At 33.3% G+C, this 22,268-nt stretch overlaps 1 protein-coding gene across 6 annotated transcripts in view; it reads left to right on the forward strand.

The window, feature by feature from the left end:
* Positions 1-4,037: 4,037 nt before the first annotated feature.
* Positions 4,038-22,268, forward strand: part of LOC134845600 (neuronal acetylcholine receptor subunit beta-3-like) — an 83,443-nt gene continuing 65,212 nt past the window's right edge. For 2 of the 6 annotated variants that reach the window (XM_063862571.1, XM_063862575.1), the window contains exon 1: positions 4,038-4,260. The gene's annotated coding sequence lies outside the window, so the exon portion shown is untranslated. Of the gene's footprint in view, positions 4,289-22,268 lie in introns of all 6 variants that reach the window. The other 4 variants (XM_063862572.1, XM_063862574.1, XM_063862573.1 and 1 more) reach the window with 3 other exon arrangements.

Genomic DNA, 22,268 nt, shown 5'->3' on the forward strand with positions numbered 1-22,268 from the left:
CCCAAATTTTCATGAAGCACGTCATCCGTTGTATGTTACAGACCAAAAATTAATTTCGAACTAAAATATACTTTTTCTGCTTGGCCTGTCACATAAAAGCTTAAAATTAGATTCTTTAAATCAATACGACACAAACTTCGAAGATTGGTTTTCGATACATATATTAGTGCCAAATAAAATGTTAAGTGTATTTGTCTTTTAACTGCCCTGTTTTTTTTTGGTTGTTTTGTTTAACGATTCAGATCTGATTTTATTTACTTCTTCTTTCAGTTCTTAAAGATTTTGTAGTTGCACCAAATAATATGTTAGATTTTTACTTTAAGACGTTTAAGAATTGTCATAGAGGTCCTCTATTTGATCATCAAAAGCTGGTGTAGTTAATTTCACATTAAGGACACATTTTTATACAGGTTTCTTATGCTAAATTCAACTGTTCTACAGTTTGTTAGCAAAAAAGCGCAGGTTTTACCTTAAAGATTAACTGTTTCAGTATTTAATACTTGAAAAATTTTCAAGTGAGGTCACATGCGCAGGAGCATATTATCAAACGTTAAGCGAAATTGTGTTTCACAAATGTCCAATTGTGTAAAAAAAAATTTTTTTCGTAATTTGTTTCGAATCTCAAGATTTACTTATTCTTCATTAAATTTACAGGTTTGTTGCCCAAGTTTTTCTTCATTTTTTAACCTAGTACTTGATCTTCACAAAATGGTTGATTCCTAAATGAAGCAATACTGGAGGGTCTGATAAAATTACTGGGGTAATTGATAAACTTGACCAATCATCACAGTTTACTTGCTTTGGCAATTAACCACTTTTTTTTCTGTCAACGAAAAAAATATTGATGGTTATCTTATAGAATGAAACGTTTGCAGCACCACCGATTTTTTGGAAGTTTTTTGGAAAATTGTTCAGTTTTTTTTGATTATTTGTTTTTCAAAATAGCGTTCATTCATGATCCAAGTTTTGAGTGTTTCTTTTATTACCAGTTTTTTCAAATAAAAATCAGTTTTTCGAAATACTATGCAAGCAATTTCAGCAGTAATACTGCTGAGTTTTTCTTCAGTTGAGTTTTCCTGACAGTTGAGTTGAATCCTACTCCCCTTTATCTTGGTGTAAATTCATGCTGTTATGGCTATATATTTGAAGAAAGCCAATCGTCGCTACCACGATGCAGCTGTTCGCTGTATGTTTCGAGTTTCAAAGTCGAGCACATGCCATTGGTCGACCAAAAAAGAATAGCGGAGACATCGTTTTGGGTCGAGCACAAGCTTCAAAGATACCTTGAGCACCGTCAAATTATATCGAAATTGGTCGACGACAGTCAAAGCAGAGGGTTCTTAAAATTAAAAAAAAGTTGCAAAATCGTATAACTCTAAAAAGCGTTCAAACTGCAAATTTCCACATTAAAAAAATATTCTATTACACGGAAAGCATAGAAAAAAAACGTTTAATTTTGAATAACTCAAATGAATTGGAAGTCAAAGTGAAACATATCTGAACTTCGTCGAAGCGATCAAAACATTTTTTTTATTTTTTATTCGAGACGGTCGAAAATAAATCTAAAACCTTGACCCCGGTACGTTGCATTTCTATTCCAATGGTTATTTATCATTAATTGAATATCGTCGAGCAAAAATTTTTGTCTTAAACGCACAAATTTGTTTTAAAAAAACTGTTTATGAGATTTTTTTCTAAAATGGAACAACATACAAGAAAATCTTGTTTGAAAAACTCTCTGACATTAAAACGTTTCAGTTAAATTTTTTTTCACAAATTTTTGCCTCGAAGGTTAAACTGTAGCAGCCTATTGAAAAATAACCTCGAAAAATATAATTTACCCGAATTGTTTAATTACTTCTATGTTTCTTTACTGCTTTTTTATCCTTCATAATTTTAGCGTAAATGTGTATAACGATGTACACTTCAGTTTAAATCTTGATTTTTAACAAAAAAGTGTTATTTTTTTTGTTGCGGCAGTGATAAACACATATGGCTGGGGCAAACATAGGAGTTGCGCGGTTAACAACGTTTGGTTTTTTGGTGGTATCGGGTAAAACAATCGGCCAGGGATGCAAGCCCAATTCTTGACCGTTTCTATGATTTCTTTGAAAACTTTTACGGTCACCGGTCAGCTAGTGTGTGGTTTGCAAATTTAACTGGGAGGCGCAAAAAACTGTGTCGAGAACAGCGTCGGAAAATGCACCACTGCTGGCAGATCTCAATGAAATGTTCGCAGCCGAAACGGGAACAGACAAGGCATCAGAAATTCAGGCATCTCTAGGGTTGCTAAAGAATACTCCGGTCAAGGTGCTCACTTTATGTTTCGATTTCAAAGTCGATCATATCTCGGTGCTCGACCGAAGAAGAAAAGTCGAGACAGGAGATTGATTGGGTCGAGCACAAATTCGAAATATATCTCGAGCACAGTTGAAACAAACGTCGAGCACGTTCGAAAAAAAATCGATTGTCCGATTTGGAGTCAAAAAGAAAAATTTCTTCAAAAAATCAATATTTCATAAAACATTTTCGAATCAAATTGCAAACCAGTGTTCCAAAAGATTGAAAAAAATAGCTGAAAAATCTCTCACGGCATTTAAATTGAAAATTGCTTTCATTTTGCAAATGAAAATGTACAAACAACATTAATCATTTCAACTGATAAAGAAAAAATCATAAGATGTTACACTAAAAGCATAGAGTATAAGGTTCAAATTTGGATATCTCATGGCGTTTCAAAATCGGAACATACCCGAATTCGGCCGTGGACGGTCGAAACGTTACTTGCTTGGGTCGAGCACGGTCGAGCACATTTGTTTCGGTCAAGCACGGTCAAAACTTATCGAGTTTTGGTTGAGCTCGAAATATGCCGAATTTTAGTCGAAACGGTCGAGCACCGATTTTGGTCAACATGGTCGAAACATAAAGTGAGCACCTCAAACCGGGAATCAAGCCAACCGGTTAACGAGCGCAACACGACATCAACGGTTTAAAACCGGGCAGTGAATAGGGGAAAAAGCGCCGGCGGAAAAAGGAAAGCTACGAAGGACGAAATATTTTTTTCCGAGATCAAACATAATGCAGAAGAGAGAAAAAAACGGGATGAAGAGGTATCGAATTAATTGAAAAATTAAAAAAATTCATACGAAAGGCAGGAGTTTTTATCAGAAAGGATTGTTTTCTCGAAACTGATTTAGTTTTAACAATGGTGACACACATAAGCTATGTTTCAAACCACATTAACGTTTGGCCATGGTCGCACACAGTTATTACGCGTATTCTTGTATGCCACCAGAACAAGACTGCTCGTATTGGGCGAAACCATGAAAGTTCCAACTGCCTTTCAGTTAGTCTCGGATAGTTTTTAGGCACATAAACTTCGGATAGTTTTTTTTGGAAAGTTTTTATGCACATTAGCTATTTTCAAACAAAAATTACGTTTGGATCTGATTGAATACAATTATTATGCGATAGGATAGGACTGCTTGTCTCGGACAGAACCGTGAAAGTTTCGACAGCCCTTTAAATAGTCTCGAATAGCTTTTGGTAAAATAAATATTGGCAAAGTTAAGATGATATCAAAAAAGAAGTGTTCAAAATTAAATGGATCAATAATTGGTGCTTAATTTGGTGCAGTATAATGAAACAAACTCATAGGCATACAACGGGTAGGCTACACTAGTGCTGAGCACACTTGGATGGCTCCATGGATATTGAGATCTCGATCCCTCGGGGGACCAATTTTTGTAAAAGTAGTTCAAATAAAAACAAACCATCCCGAGCCTTTACGTTCCGTCATATGTCACCGGAACAGTAAGTGAGATTCTTTTATGAAAAAAATTTGTCGCCTGAAAATAAAATTACAAAACCCGCCGTTTTCATTAGATCTGAATTACGAGAGTCAACTTATAGTTTAATCCATTCGGAGTTGGATTTCATCTAAAGTAGTACGATTTTAGCCTACACATAGTGTGTTTGTAACAACAGTGATGTATCTTAATCAATAAGACCACTAATTGTTATCTGCTGTCGAACGACTTAAGTTTTAAGCCGCATTGGTATTCTGTAGTTGCAATTCCAAGTTCGAAATAGTCACAAATATTGAAATATTGAAGTGGAAATATTGAGAGTAATTCTGCAATTCATTTAATTAAAATCTCGTTTCGATTAATTCAAATTTATTTTTTGACATTTCATTCACTCTTAAATTGTGTCTTATTCATTTACTGACTGGAAAAATTTGGTCGACTTTTTGGTCGGGTAAAACTAACGCGCGATATATTCCGATGTCTCGAAAAGTTTTCAAACAAGTTGAAAAAAAGAATGTAATTCAAATAATACTGACTAGCCTTTTCTCATAGAAGAGTTGTATGAAATTGTATGACAAGCATCCCATACCGATATTTTTTTCTGACCTAAAAACTTTATATCTAATCTTAATTTCTGGTCAGAAACTCTTTATGAAATTTAAAATCAAACATGGTTTTTCTTGAATTTTTTTACTTCTCATCTTATTTCTGGTCAGAAATTAGCTAACTCTAGGCTATTTCTAGTTTTAAAAATTACCCTGATGGCTCTCGAACCCCCGACCTGTCATTTGGTCATTTGATAGACGATTTTGCTAACCGCTACCCGGGTCGAGGTGTCACTTTATGTATCGACTTTCAAAGTCGATTACATTTCAATGCTCGACCAAAAAAAATAATCGAGAGAGGGGTTTGGGTCGAGTACAAATTCGAAACTTACCTCGAGGACGGTTAAACTCCGCCGAGCACGGTCGAGTTCTTCGAACTCGGTCGAAACATACCTCGAGCGCGTTCGAAACATACCTCGAGCACGGTTGAAACATACCTCGAGCACTGTCGAAACGTACCATGAGCACGGTCGAAACATAGCTCAAACACGGTCAAAACATACTTCGAGCACGGTCGAAACTTAAACTGAGCAGAACAAGAAACTTTACCACTCACATTGGAGCTAAAACTACAAACCGTTTTTGTTCCGACTTTCGGTACGAAAGTAACGGAATATTTGTGCTCGGGGTGGGTTTTTTTTTCTTCAGACAAATTTCGACTTTTTAACTTGCCTTTTTTGACGGAATTTTTTAATATCATTCGAAAGGTATTGTTATCCTGAGCTCAAATTTGAAAAGATATTTCACCTGTGATCATTTTTCGTAGAGTTACGGGGGTTTTAAGATTGCCATTTTGGACAATTTGGGACAATTAACGCGCGATATATTTCGCGCTATTAACGCGTAAGCGGAGAGTTAATCCGTCTTAGAAATCGTTCCAAATTGGTTGAAAGAAACCTATTTGTCATAATTGGTTTGCTACAAGGAGCAAATTAGATTCTTTGTACTGTATATGGCGTGTGGGGGGATGGTTTTCATAAAAAACTTTAGAACATTTTTTTTTTCATTTTTTTTTTAATTTCGTTTAATTTTTTAATTTTATGACTGCTCCATAAACCTTAAAAGGCAGTCGGAACATTCAACGCTTCGCCCTGATACGAGCAGTCTTGTTTTGATATTAAAAAAATTGGTAGAGTTTCCATAAATCAACGGTTTCAAAAAATATCAAAAAGAATTGGCAAATTTTTAAAGACACACCCAGCACGGTGCTAATTCGTGGAATGCAAGCTATTAAAATGACATTAAAGTTAATAAAATGCTTAGCCTCAGAAAATCTCTACTTTTCACGTCCGACATTCGGAATGTTTTTCAGCCCTATGCGTTTTCACTAAGAAAACAAAAAAGACTTTTCATCTTTTCAGAGCAGTCAAAGCCAATCAATGATCTATCAGCCAGCTTGATTCTATGTGGTTTTGGTCTAAGTTTTTTTTGGTTAAGAAATGCTCCGAAAAAATCACTGAAAATGAAGTTTTCCAGAATTTCTGGTACCGTTAGTACGAATCGACTGTTTCAAGAAACATCGAATACACTCGGCAAAAACTCGCATTAACACACTCAGCACGCTCTTAAATTGCGGAATTTTTTAATCGAGTACGACCAAAACCCCATTTTGCTTGGGTCGAGCGCGGTTGAAACATACTTTGCTTGGGTCGAGCGCGGTTGAAACATACTTTGCTTGGGTCGAGCGCGGTTGAAACATACTTTGCTTGGGTCGAGCGCGGTCACGCACATCTTTTTCGGTCGAGCACGTTCAAAAGATATCTTGCTTGGGTCGAGCACGGCTGAGCGCAAATTGTTTGGTAGAGCATGGTCGAAACATATCTTGCTTGGGTTGAGCACGTTTGAGCACATTTATTTCTGTCGAGCACGGTTGAAACATACAGAATTTCGATCGAGACGGTCGAAATATAGCAATTTTTGGTTGAAACTGTCTAAACATAGAATGAGGACCTCGACTCGGATAGGCCACATGCCCTGATACATTCAAATAGCAATAGCAATCTAATAAAAAGCAACACTTCTCATAACATTTGTTAACTTGCCTTGTGGCTCTTATGTATACTCGAAGCATGTATATATTGCTTTCCCCAAATTGTTTATTTTTAAACAAAGACAAGAAATAGATCACTTCTGTACAAAAATTAAGAAAAATTGGCCTGATAATCTAAATAACCTTACTAAATAGAGAAACAGCCTCCATTTTCGATGTATGGAGGTCAACCCGGGATTATTGCGTAAACGGAGTTTAACTCCGTTTTTGAACATCTTATCAAATTGATTTGAAGAAGGCTAATTGGTCTTATTAAAACTTAGCTACACGCAACTTATATCACTTTGTTCTTTACAAAACGTGGTGCAGAATGGTTTTCGAAAAAAACTCAACGTTTTTCTTTCTTTGTTTTTGAAAAATCATTAAGGGATCTACTTAACAATCTCCCCCCCCCCCTTTCTTGAAAGGGGGTGGGGGAGATTCTTTAGTAGGTACAATAGGGGGGAGATTGTTAAGTAGAGCCTCATTAAGTTCTACAAGGCAACCACTACCCCGTGGATCTTAAAAGAGAGTGGGAATAATCAAGGATTCCTACTGATACGAACAGTTCTGTCTGTGGATTCTGTTCCAAGTGAGGAAGGTGCTTTCACAATAGTTCGACTTTAAACTGAAGGCAGGTTAAAAATGGAGTGGAGCAATCATCTTGTTTTAGGAAACTACTTCAAGGACAAGCAAGGTGATATTTTATAGCGTATGAGCAAAATAAGGAAATAAATTCATCATTGTCCTATCCATGATTTTGATATATTTTGATATGAAGGTAATGATCACTTGATTTCAATTGGTTCTCAGGTTTTAGAAACAATCCATAAATAAAAGACCCTGCGGTTACGTAGCAAAAAGTAGACAAATCTTAAAGAAGACACGTCATAATTTAGACAACTACTATATTAACGAATTCAAAACGAGAACAATGGAACCTGATCTAAACTATATTTTATGATTGGATAAATTAGATATTTTACCACTGTAAAGTATTTAATATTAACCAATCATGATCCATCTAACTAACAACCCACTTATTTGTAAGTGCTGAAATTACTTGTAATTTCAGCACCAGAGAGATTTGAATTTAACTTAGAAATTAGTTGCCTCCCCAAGAGAGCTTCAACAGCCGCAACAAACCAGTATACCCTAGATCTATTGAGCCTAGCAGAGACTAGTTAAACACCCTGAGACTAGAAAGTATAAGAGTAAGATTAGGATCGGTATTAGACTAAGAAGTTGCACGAATCTATCCGGCCGAAAATAAGATAGCGTGACGAGCAGACGGTGTACCCTATCCGAAATTACTCTATGAGTTAACCACATCGGTCCTAACTCATCTGGTGCGACCATAAGTCTCGAATAAGACCTTAATAGCTTAGAATTAACCAAAAATAGATTAGAATTTAGACAAAATATTTTTAAAATGTTATACGACGATAATTTAATCGAAATGTCTCTACGACTCAATAGATCAGAGCCGATATTCCGAACGATAACAGAACTACCCGGAATCGTAAGAAGACCTCGAACAGGAGACGACATACGACAAAGTAGAAACTTACCATATAGTTATATGATAGTACGGCAAAAGCCAACACAAACTTTTATATTTAGAATCTTATTAGCAATGAATTTAGATTTTCATTTGCAAACATAAAATTTTGAAGTCAATCTTCATAATCATTTCAGGCGCTAAACAAAATTATTAATATACATTAACGATTGATAAAAAGATCTCAAATCGTTTTTTTAAATTCTGCATGTTTGAAAAATATTTATTGAAAATCAAAACATGACAATAAATTGTTAGTAATCATAAAATCATCTGTTGTCCCAGCTTCATCACCTAAACATAACAGCAATCATAAGCTCACTAATATCATTAAGAAACTAAATCTTTTTCTTAAATAAATTTAAACCATTTTAAACTTAAATTCACTTAATTTTAAACTCAGATCATCAAGGCTTATCCTTGGATCTTAATTAATTTTCTATTTCACTAAATTTAAAACCTGATCATCAAGGCCTATCCTTGGATCAAAAAGAACAATTTTGTTCTCCCCCACCCACTTAGCAAGTGTCTAATGACCTCAAACGTCGATTCACTATCCAACTCTTCAAAAAAACCCAAGACTAATAGAAATTTTTCAACAAAACTAACCATTCAAATTAGGAGAAACAGTGAAGAAATTCGGTTATTCATCCTTCACTTGAACCCTCCTCTTACCAGACCCAGGATAAATTTTAGACTTAGTAAGTTTAAAATAGTATCTAACGAACTACTCGCGTTCTAATTATACCTGAACCTTGTGGATCGATTTACTATTCTCCAACCCTTGAACACAATCACTACCCCTAAGTAAGATTAAGTAAATTAACACCTTAGCTTATACTAGCCACGAGAAAGTAAAAAATCATTTTTCGGAATCGATATACTTTTCTCTCCAACCCTGAACAAATAGACACAGGTTAAGCTAACCAAAAAATCGTAAGAACTAACAGTTTAAGAAAGTAGACATTATCTAACATCTTTTTGCATCCCTCATCCTAAAGCTTATGTCATTCAAAAATCTAGGAAATAAACAAACAATCGTTCTACACAACTGTGAAATAGATAACAAAAAATACGATCTTGTAATCACACCTCATACACAAACAGTTGGATATATTAGAACAAAACGACTAACAATAAAAAGAAAAATAAGAAAAAAACAAAGACAAATCACACAAAAAAGATTTTCAAAAAATAGAAACGCATTTTCAGAATCAGAAGCCAGAAATTTGGATGAACTCTATAAATTAAAAGAATCGATTGATAAAATTTGTCCCATTCACGATCAATTATATTTTTCCGACTCAGAAACAACTTCAAATTCATCAAAATGAGAAAAAAGAAGAATAAAAAACAAAATAAACACAAACCAGTACACTTGTATAATTGGAATCAACCAATTAGACACATCGATAGTTATATATTAACAGTCATTAAACGAAAAAATGAGCCACAGCCATACTCAAAGTGACGAAAGTCCAGATGACGAAGAGGTTTACCCCTTCCTCATAGATGCACCCGATAATAGAGGGCAGCATGACTTTTGCAAGAACTTACTCCTAAATTTGTTTGAACCCGGAATCAGCCCATGCAAAGCAGAATTCCCAGATGTAAAAATCAAAAGACAAATTATAGAACATTATCTGAAAGATATATGTAATTTAACACAACAATACGGAATCTACACCATAGAATTCAGCACACCAAACCCGAATCACCGCAAATATGTAATTCAAACAGACGATCTTGAATTAGAATTTTCAAAAGTAATCTTAGAATATATTAAAAGCATACAATATCATAACTCACAAAGAGCAAACTCCATATTTACTAACGAAGTTTTTGCGATAATATATAGCTATATTTCAATATTAGAAAAAACAGAATTTCAAAGTATCTCACCAACTGAGACATACAAACATACAAAATTACGAAAGGAAATCACATTATTTTCAACTTTTCTACATATAATCAAAGAAAATTTCACTAAAGACGAAGTCTTACAATATACAAAACCTGATTTACAAAAAATTTTGGCATGGTTTATAATGATTATTTCACACAAAATATAGACTTAATTTCACAAGCGAGAAAAAATTTCAGACCTCAAAATCCAAACGATGATACTGCCATCACAGAACAGTCGTACAACGTTTGGGACCCTGAATGATCTCATCATGCATTTATAAATATCCCACAATCAATCTCAAGTCAAGCAATAAGTACAATATCTTATCAAAGAGATTATGTGAGAGTAGTACCATTAACCATTGATGGAACACCATTAAACTACAATACATTTTTACCTGATACTCAAAATAACAGTTTAAATTTGACCGTCATACACAATGAAAACCTTAATGGAACTAGGAATCTTACACAACAAGATATCCAAACACCATCACACTTCATAAATGAAGAAATCGTCCAAACAACAACAACTTCACAACAAAGTATTTCACCGATACGTCCAAATTTAACAACACCAAAAAATACAAACACTTCACTGGCACAAGTAACTTTACAATCAACCGTTAAACCTTCGGTTGCTCCAAAATAAGCACATATGGATTATCAAACATATAGACCTATGACAGTACCGTCAAAAACACGAAGAACGTTCACAAGAAACACTTTTGCAGAACACAATTATAATTACGCACATTTGTCAAAAACAAACAATCCCCCACGAAAAACTAATAATAATCATGTATGTTCTCACTATTGGGATAACCCAATGACAACAACCAACTCAGTAAATTTTCGAACTAATTCACATCCTCCACAGGATCGTAGTGAAAATTACCCATTCTTTCAACAAAATAAAAATAAAAGCAAACACCTCATCATACGGATTACTTATTCTCTGATGATGATTATTTACAACCAGATATTTTTGCACCGTATACCCAAGAATATCGCGGACAAGGAGCGCAAAAATCTTATACATATAATAGAATTTTTTCTCCATATCCAACAGATACACGAAATCAACAAACAATACAATTGCAAAACCCAACTAATACACAATCTTTTCAACCAATTCAACCACAAACCCCAATGATTACACACTCGTATCAACCAACTCAAATGCAAAATGAAATACCACTCCCATATTATCTTCAATAACACGAAATAACAAAAAATCAACTTTCAAATTTTTCACAAATGCCAAATGCCGCAGAATCACTACAAATGACAATGAATCCATACCTTATGGGTGGATCATCAATAACATCAAATAAAACATTAATGGTATTCACAGGAACAGACCCTGAAAATTCTGTAGAAGATTATTTAAATGCAGTAACAGCAAAATTAATTTTAAATATAGGACCTGAACCAATTAATACACCACTACATCAAGATTGAAAACATCGACGCACAGCGTTGATACAAACAACCTTAGATGGCGCAGCCCAAAAATGGTTTTCAGTATTACCCATAGAAATAAAATCAGATTGGAAAAGATTTACACAAGAATTTTCAAAATGTTTGACTCCGAAAGAAATAAACAACACCAAAGAGTTTTATGTAATGAAATTCGCAGATTACCAAATGAAACCATCAAACAATTAGCAGAACGTATCGAAACACTAGTTCGAAAAGCATATTCATTAAATACACATGACTATAAAAACACAAAAATGACAGAAATTTTAATGATGACCTTAACACCTCAATTAAGGAAAATAGCAATAAAAAAGAGAGCATCTCATCCTTCCTCAATTCGAGAGCCCGATTTAGATTTTCGAAAACTAGTAGACAAACTAGAGCAAGCGGAAATAACAATGAAACTTGAAGAAACAGAAAATCTAACACTACAGTATGTTAATCGAATCGAAACAAACACTACAAATATCAATAACATACAGGAATCAGATACAGACATGGTTGAAAAAATCACAGAACTACTTAATATTTATGAAAAACACCCAAATTTTAAAGGCAAACCATCTTTCAAAAAATGGTGTAATTATTGCCGACGATACGTACGTAGTATTTTTGAATGTAGACAAAAACAACAAGATAACCAGAACAAACCTCAAAAGTATAAAGAACCAAATAAATCATTCTATCAATACATGAAAAAAGATCAAAATCTACCAAAAAAAAATGTATACAGCAACAACAGTTCAGGAAAACCACTTCCGAACAATACTAATTACACAAGGAATCAATCACCATATAATTCATGTTATAGAGGAAGATCACCAGAACGAAGAAATACACAGAATTCTTCACAAAATCATTATAATCGACCAAATAGATAGTCGAAATAACTACTCGAGATCAAATTCAAATACAACACAATTTGTTTCTAGATCCAGTTCCCAATCAAACACAAGAAATAAAAATTATTCCAATAATCAATCACGAAACTCATCATATAACAGAAAAAGAAACTATTCAAATAATCGAAATAGAAGTTATTCGAACAATCGAAATCAAAATTACCCGAACAATCGATCAAGAATTAACTCATATAACAGATCAAATTACCACAGATCAAACGACAATTATCAAAACAGATCACGAAATAATTCACAAAATCGAAATTTAAGTTATAATAATCGATATAGAAATTATTCTCAATCACCACATAGAAATAAGAACCCTTATAATGTTCTAAACATCGCTACAGAAGTAGTACACCCAAACATCAAAGACAAATTAATCAAGTACAATCAAATGAAGAAACAACATCAGACCCCCCAGGTATTGATGACACAGGAAATAACGAACTACAACTAAATCAAATAAACTGTGGATCATCAGACACAGAAAGTGATACAGAAAACACTATCTCCATAAATATGATAGCAGTCAAAAACGACTACGAACATATTATATATGAACAACCTTTTACATCACATATATATGAAAATCAATTGGAACTTCTTCACAATTATTATATTGAACCCATCAATACTACACAAACGGCACAAGAAGTAAGCAAAATCAACACCGTAATTAAATAAACCCAATGAAAATGACAAAACAAAATGCTCAAATACAAATCACATCTACCAAAATGTACAAAAAGAACAGACCAAAGAAAAAATTTGGACAATACCATTTCTCTTAGAAAGTGCAAGAAACAAAGATCTTCATCCACCAGATCTTGAAATTGATTTTTTAATTAACGCCTCTTGCAACCTCTAGCAAACTAGCAACAGCACAAGGATCAACATTAGTAAATTATGGAAAAGTTCATTTATTTCTTCTCCCCACAATGGAGCAAATTAAAATTTTAAACAAGCCATTTAAACAAATATTTCATATCACTGATATTAAACACAATATCATTGGCATACCATTTATCTCAAAATATATACCAGCAATCGACATCTTGAATAGTAAAATACTAATCAAAGATAAGTACACAAAAACAAAAAATACAGCTCTAACATTTTTTCAAAGATTAAATAAACAACCACCATTCTTTTCAAAATTTTATCCAATATATAACCAACAACGGAAACACCTGAAACCACTATCAGGAAATATATATAACTTTTCAATAAAACAAGTTCACCAATATGATAGAAATCAAAAGAAACAACAACTCTTTATGTCAGACTTTGAATTCAAACCTATCCATAAGTTTTTCAAAATCACGATTTCATCTATAAAATATTTGAAAAATACGAATTCAGACATCATTTCGTTACATGTATATAACAATACACCGTATCAAGTAAGATTACTCTTAGGACTTTTAGGATATTGCAAAACAAACACTACAATATCACCCATACATGATAAAGCATACCGCGTAAATAATATACTCCGATTATTAGATATTTGTCAATCCACAATTCTTAACGAAGAACTATCCATAAATAATATAATAAGTAATGAAAAAAGAAATACAGATTATTTCACAAAAACCCCATATTTCAAACCTACATTCAACATAACCAACTATACAGAAGATCAACAGAAGTTTTTAACAATGTTTAACTTCCAACATTCACAAATAACACAAGACGAATTTGATAAGTTAGCCAAACAGCTAATAAAATATTCATCAGTCTATGCAACATCAAAATTTGATGTTGGAAAAATCAGTTCATCACTACATCTCCCGTTAAAACCTGACGCAGTTTTCACAAAACAAAGAGCAAGTAAAGTACCAATTCATTTACACGATAAAGTAAATAGATTACTCGATGTTTTAGAGCAATACAAAATTATCTCACCTGTAAACAAAGAAGAACAACCAAAAAGTAACACATTTATTAACCCTGTTATCATCCTAGCAAAAGGAGAATCATTAAAAATAGTTTTAGACGCTAGATACCTCAATTCACTAATAGACGAATCAAAATGCAATTGGCCTATTGAACCAATACAAGTTATTTTAACAAAAATAAACGGAAAATACTTTACAACCGCAGATATGAATAGTGCATACAATCAAATGCTACTAGATGAACAATCACGACGTTTAACACAATTTGTTATTGGGAATCAACAATATGAATTCAACCGCCTATTCTATGGAGTATCCATAGGACCAGCAGCATTTTCAGCTTTTATGAGCAAAATTTTTAGACCACTAATACTTAAGAAAAACGCAATCACCTATTTAGACGATGTTTTTATGCAATCACAGACAAAAGAAGAAATGTTTACAGTTTTAGAACACTATCATAAAATACTTCAGAAGGAAAATCTGAAGGCCGCCCCCAATAAATCACACTTCTTTTTAACACGAGTTGAATTTTTAGGACATAATACAGAAAGAATGTTAAATTGTTAAATTTCTTAAGAATGTTAAATTTCTTAAGCAAATACGTTTATAAAATTCAATTATATTTAAGACCATTCTATAATATCCTCAGACAACAAAATAATTTTGAATGGAATACTGATTATCAAACACGGTTTGAAGAAATTAAAAAACTTCTAACTGAACAAATTTCAAACACAATTTCAGATCCAAATCAACCATTATATGCAATGTGCGATGCTTCAAATTTTGGCATCGGCGCAGCATTATTACAATCACACAATGGTACAAATAAAATGAACCTTATATCAGCAAATTCTCGATTATTCACTCAAGCAGAGCTACGACTCTCAATTTTAATGAGAGAAGTACAGCTATAATTTATACACTCACAGAATATGAATTTCTGATACTTGGATCAAAACATCCAACAGTTCTATTCACAGATCATAAACCAATCTTTTTTTTCTTTACACAGAAGTCAAATCCAAATCACCGAGTTTATAGATTTCAATTAATTCTAATGAAATTTCCAAATTTACATATAGTCTGGACAGCAGGAAAGAATCTTGCATTACCAGATACATTAATGCACAAAGTCATTGTCAACCGAATAAAGACTCAATTTGTTATAACCTACCTTTACACACACATGATGAAGATCATGCACAAAAAAATGCACAAAATCATTGTCAACCGAATAAAGACTCAATTTGTTATAACCTACCTTTACACACACATGATGAAGATCATTTTCATCGTCCACAAATTCTTAAATTAGCCTCCGGCACACATACCGAATGGATATTAAATAGAGATAAAAAACACAATGAAATTTACCAAAAAGTAACAAAAAAGTTGTTACAAAGGCAAAACATTAACGAACAAATAAATTCACGCTTTACACCAGCCTCCGATGTAAAAATTGGAACATTTGTCTTAATACCTAATTTTAATACCCAAAAAGGAATTTCTAAAAAATTACAACCCCTTCGTAAAGGACCATACCAAATAATCGCCAAACCCACTGACGTAACATATAAAATCACCGATTCAGACCAAAAAGAAATTGTTCATCATCGAAACAATCTATTACCTTATTACCCAAAAGAATACGCACTACGCGAACTAACTCAATTATATTCTTTCACAGGTTTAAAAGTTATTCAAAATCACGTTATTCGGAAAATGAAATAAAAGCACAAAATGACATTCACCTTGAAAAACTAAATAAAAAATCAACTACAACCAAAAACAATACAAAAAAACTAAATCAAAATATACCTCAAAAGAAAGAAAAAATAGAAAAATGACAGAAAAAATTATACCCCAACAACAATTTGAGAAATCAGAACATAGAGAAACATCACGACTTAGAAATCAACCACGCAAAAACTACAAAACATTCATACCACAATCTAAAATATTAAAGAAAGTTGAATTTCAAAAACAGCTTTAATTTTAAAATTAATAATCTTTGCACCTCTGAAATATTTTGAACTTTCATTTTTCAAAATAACAAGCTGACAAACACGCAGCGATTCTAGTTCAAAATTAGCCAATAGGATTCATTCAATCCGTCACCTTCTATAACTCTAACACAAACCAATTAGACGAAAGATATTAAACTCCAGGCATATCTATAACTATAACTTTACAACCTCCAGGTCAAAAATAAGCAAACCACTCAAACTTGACAACTAAAATAAATACTACCATAATATCATAACCCTCCCTTATCTAATAACGCAAAGATCAACAATATTTTCCCAGCTCAGACCTCAAAAAACCGCCAAACAAAAATGTTAAATTAGCCTAAAGTAAAAAAACGACCATATTAATTTAGCCTAAAGTACAAAACTCTCAAAAATACCCCAGATCAACTGACAAATAAAAATAAAGTAAAAGAAGACCTCCCGAACACCATAAAATTCGCCCCCAGCAATTATTCACAATTATTCACAATTATTGTCAAAAAACCAATAAATAATTCGACCACACTTGAAAAATGCCCCAAACAACAAAAAATATTCGATTAAGAAGTCATTTCTTAAATGCTCTTCTCTCGATCAGTCAACATAATTTTCATCATTTTCATAAACTTTTTAACAATATTTAAACTTTTTTCATATTTCTTTTTGATATCTTTGAAGCTTTTGTAATAATCCTAATCATTTTTTTGCAATACTTTTTAAATTTTCTCTTCCATATTTGAACTATATCTCCAACTTTCAAAAGCCATTGACCATATTCACAGGTACGAAAACCCAAAATTTATTTAAATGATACGAACCATTTTTAGTAGAACAGATATTTTTTTACTATTTGTAATTTTATAACATTTTTATCATCCCTCATATTGACAATATGCAAATGTATAAAGAAGGTAGTCATAACATTCGCCTTAGCAACAATCCTTTTAATTCTTTTTCTAGAAGAATACTACAATAAACATAAATTTTTTCACTAAGAAGAAATAAATTAAAAAACCCTCAAAAATTGCTAACCAACAATCACACAGTCAGTCTTCACCGACAACATTCCAAGAAAAACCGACACCACCTACAACTACCCAAAACCCCCAAACATCTACACGAATTTCTTTCCAAGATAACCCATATACTTTTGAAGAACGACACGCTCGCTTATCTGAACCACTAGAACCAGTTCAGCGACAGGCACCTCTAAGTGAACCAACATATAACTTGTACCCAACACTACCACAAGAATTAAGTAGAATACGAAATTTTAGTCAAAATCAAAATACAATAGAAATAAATAGACAAATTATACATCCACGACGAAATAGAAATTTTCAAACCCCCCGAGTTCATTTTGATATACCCCAATCCCCATCACCAAGTACTCCGGAAAACCCAATTAGCATATTACCGGAAACCCCTACACTTCTTTCACAACGTAGCACCTCAAGTCTACCCTCAGATTACTTAGGTTCATCTTATTACTTAGAAAAATATTTTAAACAATCAATTCCATATGAACAAGTAAATCCATCACGAAAACAAAGTACTGATTTTCGAAGCATCCACAATATAGAAATTACATTGACACGTTTTCAAATATATCAAGAAACAGAACTCGCATGCAAATACAGAAATCCACTTTACAAAACACAATATTCTGAAAAAGGATCTCACAAACACAATACCTTGAATACGAAAAAGGTTTCGACATGATCAAAAGGAAAAACAAAAATTGACCCTTATGCCACAGGTCATCCTCTAAACGAAGGAACATCATATACACCAGTTAATTCTCAAAAAAGTAATGGTCAACCTGGTGGACATCTAAAGCCACATGACACAAGAAGCACACGTTTACAAGAACTATCACTAATGAATAATTCTTATTTTGGTAATATCCACTATGATATTCACTTAGATATGAAATTAGACTACACAATTAGCCGAATTTTTCAGGAAATGTCACTCTCTGAATTAGAAACACTTCATCAACTATGCGAATTAGAACGGACACAAATCCTACAATCACTTGCACTAGCAGTATTAAAAATACCCTACGCAGGATATTTACTATCAGGAAAAAGATCAAATTTTTTAGACTACGAAGGAAATATTTTATGGTTTTATACTTGTACCAAAAAAGTATCACCACTATATGTTTTTGAAGATAAAAGATGCTATAAAAGAATCCGTTTCTTTTATAAAAATAAAGTACATTTTGTTGACACACTTTCAAGACGAACATATTTCTGGGATACCGCAGTCCCATGTGGATCAGAAAATAGCCACAATGTAGTACAATTGAACCCAGATGAAGATAAATATTATCTTCTTACCCCATACCCCACATTAATGCAATCACTCAAAAAAATTTTCACCCGAAAGCATTAGAGCTATTGCTCGAAACCCAAATATCGATTTACAATCAATTGGAATATATTCAAAATCCGATATCCAACATCACATTAGAACACAACAATTCCAGGAATTATTAACACAAATAAACACTATACAAAGACAATCAATTGACCAAAACTTACGCAAACTTGCCGAAACAGCAGGATTTGCAGATATCTATACACAAGGTTATAGCGGATATTTTAAAGACTTTAAAGACTATATATATCTAAATGGTGAAAAATACAGACCAGCAGATATTTCACCTATAAATATTTTTAGCTTTGTTACACTAAAAACTGAAATTCTCGATTTTCTAGGATGGCCCTATTACATTTTAGAAAAATTAACTATTTTATACGCAATGTTTAACTTTATAGGATTTCTTTTTTCACTTTTGAAAGGAATCTATAACACATGCGCTATACACACACACAAGTAAATAGACAAGCAAGTGTAGCACGCATACTATTTGCAGGATTTTTTGGAATTTTTTTATCATCAATAAACAAAATCCTTCTAGACGCACAAATAAAAGAATATAACACAAAAATAGCGACAAGACAGAACACGTACGACGAAGAACATAATAATATGGAAGTAACGCCTACAGCACCACAGTTACCACCCCTACCACATAACCATCCATTATCCCTAGTCACACGAAATTTCCGAAATTTAGCAAAAACACATAATCCAATTTTTAGACCAAACATATCGCAAAGTCCCATACAACATATAATGACACATCACTCACAAGATAAAAATACATATGAACAAATTATCGAACAACCCCATACCACCGTTTCTCAGTCTCAAAATAATAATTTTTTTTAGCCCACGATGAGCCGACAACTTGGATCCCTACACCACTCGAATTCCCATCCAACCAACCTCAACACTCCAATTACAATAATTCCACTTTTTGCTTTCCCGTCACCCGATTTCCCAACTAGTAATATAACATTAAGCATGAATTCATACTAATTCAAATATTTCAGTTTTATACTCCATTTCACAACTCAATAACCCTAATATAGAAACCCCTGATGAATTTGCAGACTCCAAACCATCTCCATCCAATAATTTTCAAACCAACTCCTCAGTTTTTTCAAAGCCCCCTTTTCAACCAATCCCACCAAATAACCCACTCCCGTCTATTTCTACTACCTCTTATGCTTCACAAGTAACCCCAACCTACTCTTCATTTCATTCAGACCGATCATCCAATTCTCCAGATATTCCCCAAATCTCCCAAGAACTCGATAATTTTATCACCCTACAACAACAACTATTACACCCTAACACCCTCACTATAAATCAGATTTCCTCCACAATAGAATCCTCAAACCCACCTACCCCTACACCCTCTTCAGCTTATACTGCATCATTAGCACAATCATCCACATCCACCGAATAATCAAATAGCACTAATAGAGCTTATTGCACTTTTAAAAGAAAATTCCCAAACTATCCATTCCCAACCAAACCAGGAACAGCCCGTGAATATATTAATCATCCACACCACACCAACACGAAAGATTTTCTAGCAATCACCTTACCTTCATTTCCACAATATACTTTAAACACCCCTCACGACACTAACGACACACGTAGTTTTGTAGATGAACATGTTTTAATGCCTACACTTCATTGGACATCATATTATCATTTTACTAATCCCCTTTGCCTACCGTTATCTAATACTCATAACGATTTGGAAAGGAATCAAGATATGCTATATCGACTCACCACACCACTAACACATAGACAATTTACTTATATGGGATATAAAAAATCACTAAAAACATTCACTGCACCCCGAGCTAACGAATTTACACTAGAATATTACGACCATAATATCATCCGAACTAATCAAGATCAATTTTTAGATGACGACCGCTTCGCTAACCCACAACTAACAGAAAAATTTTTCATCAAAACACCATATGTATTTACACTCAATATATTTGATCGAAAATTTGATCACATCATTTCTGAAGCACTAACTGACATGCAAGCTTACGAAAGTTTTAAAGAAAAACTTCAATTATTTTCACTAACCTTCCACTTCCTTGCACCACATGAACGCAATTTGCACTGGTCACACGACATTATGTTACGCACTAAACAAACCCACACATATACATATTATCGCTTCATACAAAATCATTTTGATCTTCACACTCCATCAAGACAACCACACCACCGTTTTCAGTTTCTTAATTCAAAGTACACTTCGCCATTTTTTCTAAATTTTACATATTGCATCAAAGATACTAACCTCCACGGCATCCTCCGCAATTATGACCCAAGAACACAAATGTATATATTTTGTCCCATCACGAAGACCTTTAATGCAGAAGAATCCAACCCTTCCTTATCCCACATGAATTTATCCAACCTATAGAAATCCCTATATTAGAATTCATCCACAATACTAAATACAATCACAAAATGTATAATCTCATTCAAAACACACCTTATGAGTTTGCAGTTGGCACCGAAGAACTAAAAACTATTAAAGCACTTCAATTGCTTTGGCTACTCCTTCAAACTAAAAACATCATTCGCATACTAGCAAAATTACTAACAAATTCCGACATGATACGCGACATTTTCCCCAACGGTTTTTTCCCCGACGACTAACAGGTAAGTATAATTTATACATATTCTTCACTAACAAATTTAAATTAATACTTACCATTCTTTACTCATGTTTCATTTAGATTTTTAGTCTCCATCCCACGATCATCTGCAAAAAACCGAAAAAAAAAATAAAAAATAAAACTTGTTAAAATTCTTCTAAACTTTATTAATATTTTGCACTAGATGAATTTAATAAAATTCATACCAATGTAGTAAATTAATTTATAAATTGTTTCCCCAAAAGCAGTAAATTTCATAAAAATGAAAATTTGTAACTTAACTTTTCCCCAAAACTAGCAGTAAAAGTAAAATTATATGTAGTAAATTGATAAAATGAAAATGCAGTACTAACCTTTTGATATTTTCATTCACTCGCACAATAATTCTATCCAAACTCGCACAGCTCGCCCACGAAGAATTGTTTAAAAAATGAATTTCAGTTTCAAGTTTTCACACTCAACAACTCTAACACACGATAACAAGTTTCAAACTTTCCTTTAACCCGGTTGGAAAGGAATTATATACTAAACCAAACTAACCAACGCAGCTTACTAAACACCACAAATCATAAAATAACAGCATGACCAAGAAAAGAAAACCAACGGTACCCAAACCGGATTAACCCAGTTTAAAACTGGATAATTTATTCTTTTGAAGACTATTTTAAAGTCTAAAAAATAATCATAAAACACAAAAAAGTCGAAAGACAAACCCATAACAAAAACCATTTGATTTTTGAAAAAAGGACACAACCAACGGAACATAAGAAAGACCACCATAAACCCAACATAAAACGTTATCACATAACAGGACCTCTCACAGAAACCGCACGAAATCATACTCCCGCTCCTGGCCTAACCCACCAGAGAGGACGTCTTGAGCATGCTCTATAGCCGGCGTAACCCACCGCGCTACATCCACGCTTTGTGAACACACTTCTTTTTTTTAATAAGAGGTACTCAAGGGTGAGTAACTCTCCAAAATAACCGAACTAA

This window comes from Symsagittifera roscoffensis, chromosome 5, assembly GCF_963678635.1.
Source record: "Symsagittifera roscoffensis chromosome 5, txSymRosc1.1, whole genome shotgun sequence".
In the NCBI taxonomy this organism is placed as follows: Eukaryota; Metazoa; Xenacoelomorpha; order Acoela; family Convolutidae; genus Symsagittifera; species Symsagittifera roscoffensis.